Raw genomic sequence first — 14,601 nt, 5'->3', positions numbered from 1 at the left:
GGTGTATAGGAATGCCACTGATTTCTGTGCATTGATTTTATATCCTGCCACTTTACTGAATTCCTGTATGAGTTCTAGCAGTTTTGGGGTGGAGTCTTTTGGATTATCCACATAAAGTATCATATCATTGGCAAACAGTGAGAGTTTGACTTCTTCTTTGCCGATTTGGATGCCTTTGATTTCTTTTTGTTGTCTGATTGCTGTGGCTAGGACTTCTAATACTATGTTGAATAGCAGTGGTGATAGTGGACATCCCTGCCGCATTCCTGACCTTAGGGGGAAAGCTCTCAGTTTTTCCCCATTGAGAATGATATTCGCTGTAGGGTTTTCATAGATGGCTTTTATGATATTGAGGTATGTACCCTCTATCCCTATACTCTGAAGAGTTTTGATCAAGAAAGGATGCTGTACTTTGTCATTCTCTGCATCGATTGAGAGGATCATATGATTCTTGTTCTTTCTTTTGTTAATGTATTGTATCACGTTGATTTGCAGATGTTGAACCAGCCTTGCAGCCCAGGGATAAATCCTACTTGGTCGTGGTGAATAATCCTTTTAATGTACTGTTGGATCCTATTGGCTAGTATTTTGGTGAGAATTTTTGCATCCATGTTCATCAAGGATATTGGTCTGTAATTCTCCTTTTTGATGGGGTCTTTGGTTTTGGGATCAAGGTAATGGTGGCCTCATAAAACGAGTTTGGAAGTTTTCCTTCCATTTCTATTTTTTTTTTTAAAGTTGATCAGTTATTGTTTTTTAAAGATTTTTATTTATTTATTTGAGAGAGAGAGAATGAGAGAGAGCACGAGAGGGAAGAGAGTCAGAGGGAGCAGCAGACTCCCTGCCGAGCAGGGAGCCCGATGTGGGACTCGATCCTGGGACTCCAGGATCATGACCTGAGCCGAAGGCAGTCGTTCAACCAACTGAGCCACCCAGGCGCCCTTCCATTTCTATTTGTTGGAACAGTTGCAGAAGAATAGGTATTAATTCTTCTTTAAATGTTTGGTAGAATTCCCTTGGGAAGCCATCTGGCCCTGGGCTTTTGTTTGTTGGGAGATTTTTAATGACTGCTTCAATTTCCTTAGTGGTTATAGGTCTGTTCAGGTTTTCTGTTTCTTTCTGGTTCAGTTTTGGTAGTTGATACACCTCTAGGAATGCATCCATTTCTTCCAGGTTATCTAATTTGCTGGCAAATAGTTGCTCATAATATGTTCTTATAATTGTATTTCTTTGGTGTTGGTTGTGATCTCTCTTCTTTCATTCATGATTTTGTTGGTTTGGGTCATTTCTCTTTGCTTTTTGATAAGTCTGGCCAGGGGTTTATCATCTTGTTAATTCTTTCAAAGAACCAGCTCCTAGTTTCGTTGATCTGTTCTGTTCTTTTGGTTTCTGTTTCATTGATTTCTGCTCTGATCTTTATTATTTCTCTTCTCCTGCTGGGTTTAGGCTTTATTTGCTGTTTTTTCTCTAGCTCCTTTAGGTGTAGGGTTAGGTTGTGTCTTTGAGACCTTTCTTGTTTATTGAGAAAGGCTTGTATTGGTATATACTTTCCTCTTAGGACTGCCTTTGCTGTATCCCAAAGATTTTGAACAGTTGTGTTTTCATTTTCGTTTGTTTCCATGAATTTTTTAAATTCTTCTTTAATTTCCTGGTTGACCCATTCATTCTTTAGTAGGATGCTCTTTAGCCTCCATGTATTTGAGTTCTTTCCGACTTTCCTCTTGTGATTGAGTTCTCGTTTCAAAGCATTGTGGTCTGAAAATATGCAGGGAATGATCCCAATCTTTTGGTGCCGGTTGAGACCTGATTTGTGACCTAGGATGTGATCAATTCTGGAGAATGTTCCATGGGCACTAGAGAAGAATGTGTATTCCGTTGCTTTGGGATGGAATGTTCTGAATATGTCTGTGAAGTCCATTTGGTCCAGTGTGTCATTTAAAGTCTTTATTTCCTTGTTGATCTTTTGCTTAGATGATCTGTCCATTTCAGTCAGGGGGGTGTTAAAGTCCCCCACTATTATTGTATTGTTGTCAATGTGTTTCTTTGCTTTTGTTACTAATTGCCTTACATAATTGGCTGCTCCCATGTTAGGGGCATAGATACTTAAAATTGTTAGATCTTCTTGTTGGATAGACCCTTTAAGTAGGATATAGTGTCCTTCCTCATCTCTTATTACAATCTTTGGTTTAAAATCTAATTTGTCTGATATAAGGATTGCCACCCCAGCTTTCTTTTGGTGTCCATTAGCATGGTAAATGGTTTTCCACCCCCTCACTTTCAATCTGGGGGTATCTTTGGGTCTAAAATGAGTCTCTTACAGACAGCATATTGATGGGTCTTGTTTTTTTATCCAATCTGATAGCCTGTGTCTTTTGATTGGGGCATTTAACCCATTTACATTCAGGGTAACTATTGAAAGGTATGAATTTAGTGCCATTGTATTGCCTGTAAGGTGACTGTTATTGTATATTGTCTGTGTTCCTTTCTGGTCTATGCTGCTTTTAGGCTGTCTCTTTGTTTAGAGGACCCCTTTCAATATTTCTTGGAGGGCTGGTTTCGTGTTTGCAAATTCCTTTAGTTTTTGTCCTGGAAGCTTTTTATCTCTCCTTCTATTTTCAATGACAGCCTAGCTGGATATAGTATTCTTGGCTGCATATTTTTCTCGTTTAGTGCTCTAAAGATATCATGCCCTTCCTTTCTGGCCTGCCAGGTCTCTGTGGATAGGTCTGTTGCCAATCTAATGTTTCTTCCATTGTAGGTTACATCTACATCTACATCTCTTCTCCTGAGCTGCTTTCAGGATTTTCTCTTTGTCTCTGAGACTCGTAAGTTTTACTATTAGATGTCGGGGTGTTGACCTATTTTTATTGATTTTGAGAGGGGTTCTCTTTGCCTCCTGGATTTTGAGGCCTGTTTCCTTCCCCAAGTTAGGGAAGTTCTCTGCTATAATTTGCTCCAATATACCTTCTGCCCCTCTCTCTCTTACTTCTTCTTCTGGGATCCCAATTATTCTGATGTTGTTTCATCTTATGGTATCACTTATCTCTCGAATTCTGCCCCCGTGATCCAGTAGTTGTTTATCTCTTTTTCTCAGCTTCTTTATTTTCCATCATTTGGTCTTCTATACCACTGATTCTCTCTTCTGCCTCATTTATCCTAGCATTTAGCACCCCCGTTTTTGATTGCACCTCATTAATAGCCTTTTAGATTTTGACTTGGTTAGATTTTAGTTCTTTTATTTCTCCAGAAAGCATTTCTCTAATAACTTCCATGCTTTTTTCAAGCCCAGCTAGTATCTTTAAAATCATCGTTCTTAACTCTAGGTCTGACATCATACTAATGTCCATATTGAGTAGGTCCGTGGCAGTCGGTACTACTTGTTCTTTTTGTTGAGGTGATTTTTTTCTGTCCTGTCATTTTGTCCAGAGGAGAATAGATGAATGAGAGAACAAAATGCTAACAGGGTAACAACGTCCCCAGAAAATATACTCTAAACAAATCTGAAAAGACTTGAAGCTGGGGGAAAAGAAAGGGAAAGAAAGAAAAAAGAAAAAAAAAAAGATAAAAACAAAAACATAACAAAACAAAAAAACAGAATATGATCAGATATGATCAGGCTGGTGCATAGATCAGTGCCACACACTAGAGTTGGGGTGTATTTTGGTCTGTTAGAAGAAAGTGCCTCCTAAAATTTTAAAGAAAGAGAAACTTATATATGTACGAAAATAAGGGTTGATAGGATGAAGGGATGGAATATGACTGTAAAGATGAAAATTATAAAAAATTTTATAAAAGGAATTGATAAGTTGTTTGAAAAAAGAAAGAGGATTTAAAAAAAGGAGAGAATGTGATCAGGCAGGAGACTAGAACAAAGTCATACACTAGAGATTTAGGGTATATTTTGATCTGTTAGAAGAAACTGTATCTCAAAATTTTAAAGAGAGAATAACTTATATATATGCCAAAAAGAAGGGTAACTACTATGAAGGGATAGAATATGACTCTAAAAATGAAAAATAAAATTTTTTTAAAAGGATTGATAAGATGGTTGAAAAAGGGAAAAATAAAACTAAAAAAAAGTTAAAAATTAAATTAAAAAATTAATTTTTTTAACTTTGAGAGACTAAAGAATCATGGTAAAAAAGCCATGAATTCTATGTGCAGTATTCCCCTAGCTCTGGAGTTCGACCGTTCTCCTTGATGGGTAAACTTGGTCTTGGCTAGCTGTTCTTGCTGATCTTCTGGGGGAGGGGCCGTTGCTGTGGTTCCCAAATGTCTTTGCTGGAGGGGGAGTTGCCCCAACGTAGCGGGTCTGGGCTAAGTCATCTGCTCAGGTTTGCTCTCGTGAGCTTTTGTTCCCTGCAAGCTTTCTGTACAGCTTTGGAGGACAAGAGTGAAAATGGCGGCTTCCCACTCTCCCCCCCACCCACCCCAGGAGCCGAGACCCACTCGGGGTCCCGCTCCTCAGCCCCCAGAGAAAAGCAGTCAGTCATTCCCGTCTCCCCGGTGTCGGGCTGCACTCCGTGCTCACCCGGCCTGTGCCGGAGCGTTTCTATCTCTGGCACCTGACTGGGTGTGGAGTCTCCAAACCCAGCAGATCCTTGCGGTTTGCTCCTGCGGCGTTCCTCCCGGAGGGAGTAGGGGGGAAGAAGGGGAGTCTCCCCGGATCTGCCGCTTGTTGGGTCCCTGCTGGAGAAGCAGGGGCCCGACTGTGTCGCGGATCACAGTTTATGGTAACCCCGAGCTGAGGGCCCGCACCTCGGCTCCGTCTCTGCAGCCGGCTTCCCCGCTCCGATACCTGGGAGCTCTGCTGCACTCAGGCACCCCCGGTTTTTCTGTGACCCCGAGGGTCTTGAGACCACACTGTCCGCGAGGGTACCCCCCCACCCCCCGCTTAGCCACTGGAGCGACGTCCCTCAGCGGAGAGGACTTCTAAAAGTTCCGATTTTGTGCTCCGCGGCTCTATCACTTGCCAGAAGCGGCTGTAGGAGGCCCCCTCCCCTGTCGTCTATCCTCCCGAATATCGCCTCGGATTCGCTTCTCCGCACGTCCTACCTTACAGTAAGTGGTCGCTTCTCTGTTCAGAGAGTTGTTGCTATTCTTTTCTTCGATCTCCTATTGAGAATGGTTTGATCCCTATCCAGCTGAATTTCTGAGACCAGATGAAATCCAGGTCTCCTACTCCTCCGCCATCTTGCTCTGCCCTAATTCTTCCATTTTTATATGTGATCTTATGTCATCTGCCTTTAAATCTAACTATTTCTCTAGTGAAGAAAGTTAAGTTACTGATTGGTCAGATTATTCAGAGTCCTATGAATTTACTAAAAAACTTGAAATTTTTTAAATTTAATTTTGGGAATTTTGTAAAGGAATAAGGATGAGAAAAAAATTTTTTTAATTTAAGAAAAGTGAGATGGCATTTGATACATGTGATACATTCAAAATACCCTGAAGTAATACTTGATACATAGTATACATTCAGTATTTGTGAATTAAAGAATGATTGAGGGGGCACTTGGGTGGCTCAGTCGGTTTAAGAGTCCAACTCTTGATTTTGGGTCAGGTCATGATCTCAGGGTGGTGAGATCAAGCCTTGCATCTGGCTCTGCACTCAGTGGGGAGTCTGCTTGGGATTCTCTCTTTCCCTCTGCCCCTCCCCACTGCACTCTGTTGTGCTCAAGCTCTCTCTCTCTCTCTAAAATAAATGTTTTTTTAAAAAAAGAATGAGGAAATTGAAAAACTTACCTGGTCTTTAGGACTTCATTTGAAACAAATAATAGGATCTCTCTTTGTGATGTCATTTCGAATTAACTGACATGTTATCTTAGTAATTTTGACAGAATTTATAAAGATACAGGACTGAAGTATTCATTCAAGTTACTATTTGACTTCGTGAATAGAACTCTTACCAGAACTCTGCAAAATTTTTTTTTTTTATTTTTATTTTGGGGGCACCTGCGTGGCTCAGTTGGTTAAGTGTCTGACTCTTAGTTTCAGGTTGGATCATGATCTAAGGGTTGTGAGATTGAGCCCTGCGTCAGGCTCCATGCTGGGTGTGGAACCTGCTTAAGATTCTCGCTCCCTCTCTCAGAAAAAAAAAGGGGGGGGGGAGAAAAAAGATTTTATTTTTAAGTAATCTCTATACCCAACAGGGGCTGGAGCTTACAACCTGGAGATCAGGAATCACATACTCTACTGACTGAGCCAGTAGTTGAGCCAGGCACCCCCAAAATTTACTTCTCAACAAAGTAAAGATTTGTCTGATGCTCACTGCAAAAAGATCTGTTTTTGTAGCATCACCTAAGAAAATTCACATATATAACTAGTGTCAATGTTAGGGAGATAATTAATTTTTCAGAGTTCTACAGTTCTAACTACTACTCAGATCCCAACTTTGTAAGTATTCTGAACCAATGATAGTGAAATGAGAATCTTTATCTTACGAATTTTTTTCTTAAATCTCATGAAATCTTAAATTTTAAATCTTTTTTTTTCTTAAATCTTACTAAGAGAATAGTAATAGATTTTTGAGGAAACAATTGGTACAACTATTCCAGTTCTATAGAAATGAGACTAGTTGAACCAGAAGTCCTTTGTAATGAATTATGAATCCTTCTAGAGGCGCCTGGCTGGCTCAGTCAGTGGAACATGTGACTCTTGATCTTGGGGTTGTGAGTTTGAGCCCCACGTTGGGTGTATAGGTTACCTTAAAAAAAGAAAACACAGATACGAATTCTTCTGTATATTTTCTCTTTTTTAGTTTTGAATTTTTCTTTTTTCTTTAAAGATTTTATTTATTTGAGAGAGAGACTGAGAGGGGGGAGGGTCAGAGGAAGAAGTAGACTGCCTGCTAAGCAGGGAGCCTGATGTGGGACTTGGTCCTTGGACTCTAGGATCATGACCTGAGCCAAAGGCAGTCACTTAACCAACTTGAGCCACCCAGGTGCCTGAAATTTTCTTTTTTCTTTTAGGTAGGTAAGAAAGCTTAGGTAGGAAACCAATCTTTTTAGTACTTAAAAATGGCATTGGTGATGACATTTCAAATTTCTTCTGATTTCCAGTTTGGTTAACTTTTTTTTTTTTTTAAGATTTTATTTATTTGTTTGAGAGAGGAGACTGAGGTGGCAGGGGGAAGAGCATGGGAGAGAGCGAGTGTGTGCATGAGCAGGGGGAGATGCAAACAGAGAGGGAGAAGCAGACTCCCCACTGAGCAGGGAACCTGATGCGGGGCTCAATCCCGGGACCCTGGGATCATGACCTGAGCCGAAGGCAGATGCCTAAACAACTGAGCCACCCAGGCACCCCCCAGTCCTTAACTTTCAGCAGTTGAAGGACCCAATCAAGTTGTTAGCTGATGATTAAAGATAGTTTTCATAAAAAAATAGAGATGTCAAGTAATGCCATTATTTTCCAGAAAGTTAAAAAAAAAAAAAAGATAGGTTATTGTGGTTTTTTTTTTTTTTTTAAATATAACTCAGGCCAGGGATTGATTTAGTACGTAATAGATAGCTACTATCTTTAGAAGGATTATAATGCAAGACTCTGAGTTGGCTGCTTGGTAGCCTGGTAAGTATATTTATGCACTTTCTTTTGCCATAGGAGAATCATGATACAGGGCAAAAATCTGTAGGGCTGTAAGGCTAATTATGTTAACTTCAAGAAGAATGTGACTTATTAGACTTTCTGTGGGTTATGACATAGCTTTTTCAGATCTCTTAAATATATGAAAGCTGGTCTCTATCAGGAAAATTCTTCCTTATTGTTTGCCAAATTCTCTCCCCCAATTAGTTGAACTAATTATCATATTTGCTATAAAGACTTGTTAGAATTGCTACACAAAAGATTACTGCAAAACTTAGAGTCCTAAAACACAAAGGATAATTTTATTATCTTTCACGGTTTCTGTGGGTCAGGAGTTTGGGAAGGGTGGTTTTGGCTCAGAGTCTGTTGTGTTTTATTCAGATGGTGTTTGAAACTGGAATAGCTGGGGGCAGGCTGGGCATTTACCTCTCTTCAGGTCATCAGAGAGCCTCTCCATGTGGCCTGTCTACATGGGCTAGTTGATGGCAGTTCTAGGGCAGTTATACGGCCAGTATGACTGACTCGGGGCACCAGCAGTTGTTGCCTGAGGATCGTCCGAGGAACAAGGTGAAAGCTATGTCCTCTTTTCTGGAGTAATCTAGGAAGTCCTTGCTACATATTATTGGTTACAAGCAAGTTAGTTCATTACAAGCTCTTCTAGATTCCAGGGGAAAGAACATAAACCTTATCTGTTGATGGAAAAAGTATCAAAGAATTTGCAGCCATTAAATAATTGTCAGAGGTGGCAGTTGTGGCAGCCGCTGCTGCTAGTTCTGTTGTTTTGTGGGTTGGACTACATATTCTTTGGTATCCTAATCTAATAGAGACCATTTTTCAGTTTTTATAATTTATTTTATGTTCTGTCTTTGAAGTTTACGAGAATTTTATTAGAGTACTTAACAAGTGGCATACAAGTTTTCAACAGCTTCTAGAAGAGTTATGATAATTTGTTTTTAAAGTATAAAAATCCAGGGGTGCCTGGCTGGCTCAGTAGGTAGAGCATGGGACTCTTGATCTTGGGGTTGTGAGTTCGAGCCCCATGTTGGGTGTAGAGACTACTCTAAAATTGAAAAAAAGTATAAAAATCCATAAATTTTGGTAAATTATAAAAAAGATACTCGGAAACAAAAAGGCTGGTGAAAAGAAAGAAGGCAAATACTGTTTGAAGGAAATAATTTATGCAAATAATAAAAATTCTTTGATTCTCTGGAATGATTTTTATATTGAAAAAATATAGTTCAGGGCTAAAAATCAAATAATTTTAGTGTTCTCCCATCAGATCTGTGTTGTTTTTCTTTAACCCTTTTTAAATCCATTCTCCACAGAGCAGCTTCATATGTTTAAAAAAAAAAAAATGAATTGGGTAATTTTGCTCCCTTCAAATTCTTCAGTGGCTTTCCATTATGCTTTGAATGAAGTGGACATTATTTGCACATGATCCTGTATAATCTATCCCCTGGTGTCTTTCCTTTGTTCATTATGTTATAGTCACATTGATTTTTATTTTCATTTCTTGAAAAGGTCAGTCAGTCTCTTTCCTATCTTAGGGACTTCATGTGTATTTTTTTTTGTGGGGTTGGGAGGTGGGGATCTTTTTTATCTTGTTGCTCCTGATTTTTCTGTGTCAGTTTATCACCCCAAAGAATTCCTACTCTGTCTAAAAGTAGCTTCCAGCCTCATTGTCTATCACAATGTCCTGTTAACTTCAGAGGCCTTAATACAATTCATTTTTATATTCATTTATTTACATGTTTATTGTCTTTTAAAAAGTCCTTGTAATTTTAGACTAGTTTTAGATTTACAGAAAAATTGGAAAGATAGGACAGAGAGTTCCTGTATATTCCATACCCAGTTTCCCCTATTATTAACTAATCTTATATTAGTATGGTTCCTTCATCACAATTAATGAACCAATAATGATATATTATCACCATTATTATTATTTTAATTTAAATTTTGTTAACATATAGTGCAGTATTGGTTTCTGGAGTAGAATTCAGTGATTCATCACTTATATACAACACCCAGTGCTCATCACAAGTGCCTTCTTCAGTACCCATCACCCATCTAGACCATCCCCCACTCACCTCCATCAACCCTCAGTTCTCTGTCGCTAAGAGTCACTTGTGCCTTGAATGATACATTATTTTTTTAACTAAAATCCATACTTCACTCAAGTTTTCTTAGATTTTACCTAATGTTCCTCATTGTCTTTCATTTTTACTAGTTTGGGAGCTCCTGCAGGCAGGGACTGTGTGTGTTTCATTCACCTAGGGTAATACTAAGTAAACACTTGGGAGGTACTCTAAATATTTCTTGAAAGAATGACTATTAGATGTCTCAGAGTTTATAGACTAACATCTTTCCCATTTGCTGATGGACATCATGTGTGTCTTTCTCAGTTCCTTGACTAGTTTGCAAGATCCAAGTCTCCAAGGTGGTACTAGAAACCATATCTTGTTATATCTAATTTGCTATATAGAGGGGTGAGTTTACTGGGAAACTCACGAAGCTGGTGAAATTCATGAAACTGATAAAGCTTAACTTCCAGGATTCTATCTGAGGGCCTGGGAGGGACCATAGCAATGAGTTCACATGGTCACTTTAAAAAATCTTTTATTGGTATATAGTATATACATGCAAGAATGCAAAGATTATAAGCATCCAGCTTAAGACTTCTCACAAACTTAACACACCTAAATAATCAGCACCCAGATCAAGAAACAGAACATTTCCTGTACATTATCACATACTTACGAAGAATTTGCAAATATCCTAACCACCATCAGTTAAGATTGCTGTTTCTTTTTTCACTGACTTCCCCTCTATCACACTTGTCCTCATGTTGGTGGCACTGGAATGGCTGTAGCATTTTGGGCATCTGGTTATGGGGAAACTGACATTGGGGATACATTTAATTGGGTTTTAGCAGGATATGTTTATTTGGTTCATAGTCCATGTATTGTCAAGGTATTGTTAGCCATCCAGTATAGGGAGAGCTTCTAGGAGTACTACACATTATGTTAACTCACCTGGCATTGTGACATAAATGCGCAGAACTAAAAATAGTAGAGTAATATGGATGTGTCCCATGGTACCTGGCACCTGAAGTATGTGGTTAGTGGAGGAAAAGCAGGGTTTGATGCCAAAAGCCAATCTGTGAAAATTCTTCCAAATCTTAAAGCTTCATATGAAAAAGACTTAAGAGTTTTCCCAAGTTTGACCACAATCCTAAAAGTTTACATAACATTACCAATAATGGACCTGTACTAAAAGAAACTTTTCGAAGCCAACAATAACAACAAAAACAACAAGAAAAATACATTCAATTATGCTAGAGAAAGGACTAAATTATTTTTCTGTTGTCTCTATAGAAATGACATTATAAAACTCGTGAGAAGGTGCGGTACTGGCATAAACGTTGACCGATCAATGGAATAGAATCGAGAGTCCAGAAATAAATTCATATACCTGTGGTCAGTTGATCTTTGACAAGGGTGCCAAGACCATTCAGTGGGGAAAGGTTAGTCTTTTCAACAAATGCTATTGGAAACAACTGGATATCCATATGGAAAAGAATGAAGTCGAACTGCCACCTCACACTGTATATAAAAATTAACTCAAAATGGATTAACGACCTAGTTTAACAACTAAAACCATGAAAACTTTTAGATGGAAACACAAGACCTTGAATAGGAAATGATACCAAAAAGCATGGTAACCACAGGAAAAACAAATTGGACTTCATTGAAACTTTTGTGTCCCTTTGGCAAGGACTCTCATATACTGTTGGTGGGAATTGAAAATGGTTCAGCTCCTGTGGCAAAAAGTTTGGCGGTTCCTCAAAAAGTTCAACATGGAATTACCATTTGACTCAGCAGTTCCATTCCTAGGTATATAAGATAATTGAAAACCTAGGTTCACACGAAAACTTATACAGGAATGTTCATAGCAGTGTTATTCGTAATAGCCAAAACAGTTGGGTGGGAACAACCCAGATGTCCATTAACTGATTAATAGAGAAACAAAATTTGGTGTATCTGTACAATGGAATATCATTCATCCATAAAAGGGAATGAAGTACTAATAAATGCTATAATATCACTGAACCTCAAAAATATGCTGTGTGAAAGAAGCCAGACATAGAGGGTCACATGTTGTATGATTCCAGTTGGCAAATCTATAGAGACATAAAGTAGATTAGTGGTTGCCTAGGTATGGAGTTTCTTTTTGCAGTGATGGGAAAGTTCTGGAATTAGCAGTGGTGGTTGTACAGCATTAGAAATATACAGAAAAAATGAATTACACAGTTTAAATTTCTGTATTCATTTTTTGCAGCTTTAATCTCAATAAAACAAATGGCAAAAATTCTGTTATATGGGAAGAGATAAAGTATGCAGCAGGAACACTAGGACAAAAGGTATCATAGGGCTGTGTCATTTAACAAAAACATTATTTTCTGTTTTGATGTATTTGTCAGCTTGTTAAAATTTTTATTTTCCCATTCTCAATTGACTTATCTGCTTTCGTACCTCATTTTATATTCGTAAAGTGGGACCCTCAAACTATATAAACTCCGGGCTTTGCAAAACCTGGATGCACCCTAGTATATGTATTAGCATCAAATAATCATTCAAGAACCATTGTCTTTTTTTTGAGTAAAGATTTTATTTGTCAGAGAGAGCGAGCAAGCAAGCGACAGGCAGAGGGAGAAGCAGGCTCCCTGCTGAGCGAGGAGCCCGATGCGGGACTCCATCCCAGGACTCTGGGATCATGACCTGAGCCTAAGGCAGACGCTTAACCCAATGAGCCACACAGGCGTTCTGAACTATTGTCTTTTTAAGCATGGGGGACTGAACAAACGTTTATTTCTGTTCTCTCCCCAAACCCCATTTCATGGGAGTAAAGGGATAAAAACAACATATCCCTACAAGAGCAAAAAGAACAGAAGAGACAGCACATAGTGATGTGAAAAAATTTCAGGAAGCTGGAAGGTGGTTGGAGTAGGTAATTTAGCTAGGAAAGTAGAATATAAAGTATCTGCAGACGGGTATACCAGATTTCTTGCAGTATTCCAGCTAGTTCATGTCGCAGATCTCTAGAAAAGCCTCAGGAATTGGAGGCACTCTGTATCTCTGAGGCTGCAGGTGGGATGTGAGGCAGCAAATGGGAAATGGTTTAGTCCATAAATGGTTCTGTATGTACTTCATCCCAGGCAGCCAGGTGACTGGTCGTCCTCAGCCCTCACAAATAGTGTCTTACTTTGTGGAGAAAGTAAACCAAACTGGTTCTGTCCCAGGGATACCTGACACTGTGGAAGGTGGGGGAGAAGTCCTCTCCTGAAAGTGAGGGGACTGGCAACACCTTCAACGGTGAAACTCCCAGCCCCCTTACACTGCTCATCTCCAAGAACACTAGCAGCCAGTTGTATCTTTTATCCTTTATGCGGAAATCTCTTCTGGAAAAAATTGGACAGCTCCAGAGAAAACACGAATACTAAGTCTCTCCGTGGAACAGCTAGGTCACCCTGCCAGACACCCTACAGTGAAAGCATTAGTTGCCAGTAGGGGGAGGGAGGTCTCACCACTCAGTCCTTAAAGTTTTAATTTCACATGAAGAATTAAACATGGCACTGACTTCTCAACAGCAATATCAACTGTGAAAAGAGTTGAGCAATGCCTTCGGTATTCTGAGGAAAGATGATTTGCAGCCTAGAACTCAAATTTGTTCCATCACGTATGAAGGCAGACTAAAGCTATTTGGCGTGCCAGATCTAAAAAAAAAAAAAAAAATCCCGTCCACTTACCCCTTCTTAAGAAGATACCGATAGATATGCCACCAAAGTGAGGGAGCGTGCTATGAAGGAGGAAGATACCTTTATAAGGCAGAGGGAGGCAAAAGAAAGTCCTAGGGCTGTAAACCTCACGTCAAGGGTAGGAGACTCTGCCTTGAAATTGTATGCAACATCTTGTGTATTTTTTCTTGAGAGAGGGTCTATACTGGGACCCTTGTTTATAAATGACCAAATGCATTGCCAGCCATGAACATTATCACTTTTTTAGTGTTTTAACAATTCTGTAGGTGAGAGAGATGGTATGTTTAAAAATTTTTGAGTTTGAAAGTCTTTTTTTAAACTTTTAAAAAGAGATGTATTTATTAGAGAAAGAGTGTGCAAGCATGTGTGCGTGTGCGCCCTCGAGGGGCAGGGGTTGCGGGAGCAGAGGGGGAGAGAGAGAGAGAAAAACTTAGGCCGATTCTGCACCGAGTGCGCAGCCCATCTGCGGAGCCCACCGCGGGGCTGTATCTCACGGCCCTGACACCATGACCTGAGCCGAAATCAGGAATCAGATGCTTAACTGACTGTGCCACCCAGGCGCCCTTGAAAGTCTTTTTTATTAGTCAAGTTGATCACTTTTACTGTCAGAACTGGTTTTTTTTTTCTGCTTTTGTCAATTATATTGTGGCTTTATTGCTAAAATACTTGGTAATAGAAACTCAAGTTTTAAAACTGGCTGAGAACCAAGTAATTACCTTAACCTGTGATATGTAGATCTTTAAGAAGTCTGTGGATTGGTTTCGGGTGAGTACTGTGAATCCCTTGGGTTGTATGTAAAATTGTTTACGTGGACGCTTTTTTTTTTCCTGGCATCGGGTCCAGTTTCATATTATAAAAAGTATCTTAGAGAGGTTAAGTGACTTAATCAGCAGTGGTCTTCTGACTCCTGTTTTGGTGTGCATTCCCCTGTTATGTCATGCTGTCTGCAGAGTTCTGAATTAGTGTACTTTAAAAGTTTTTAACTTTGCTATATAGTGAGAGGGGGAAAGTTCAAAGTTGCCTTGGAGTGGGTAGTTAGCTTGAACTATGAAGAAGACGACTTGGTACTTTTTCTGCTCTTGTGATTGACTTGAGGTGAGTGGTTACCCGGTTTTTGTCTATTTTGTATATGATTTAAAACTAAAAAAAAATGAATTAGCTAAATGTATATGCATGGCAAATTTAGCTTGTAGAAAAGATTATAC

At 39.3% G+C, this 14,601-nt stretch overlaps 1 protein-coding gene across 1 annotated transcript in view; it reads left to right on the top strand.

Annotated features, from left to right (window-relative positions):
- SMURF2 (SMAD specific E3 ubiquitin protein ligase 2) overlaps window positions 1–14,601 on the top strand; it is a 115,479-nt gene that overhangs the window by 13,110 nt on the left and 87,768 nt on the right. The gene's annotated exons all lie outside the window — the stretch shown is intronic.

This window comes from Zalophus californianus, chromosome 16 (genome assembly GCF_009762305.2).
Source record: "Zalophus californianus isolate mZalCal1 chromosome 16, mZalCal1.pri.v2, whole genome shotgun sequence".
NCBI lineage: Eukaryota > Metazoa > Chordata > Mammalia > Carnivora > Otariidae > Zalophus > Zalophus californianus.
Note: the sequence above shows the minus strand (reverse complement) of the source record. Positions and strands in the feature narration are given on the sequence as shown.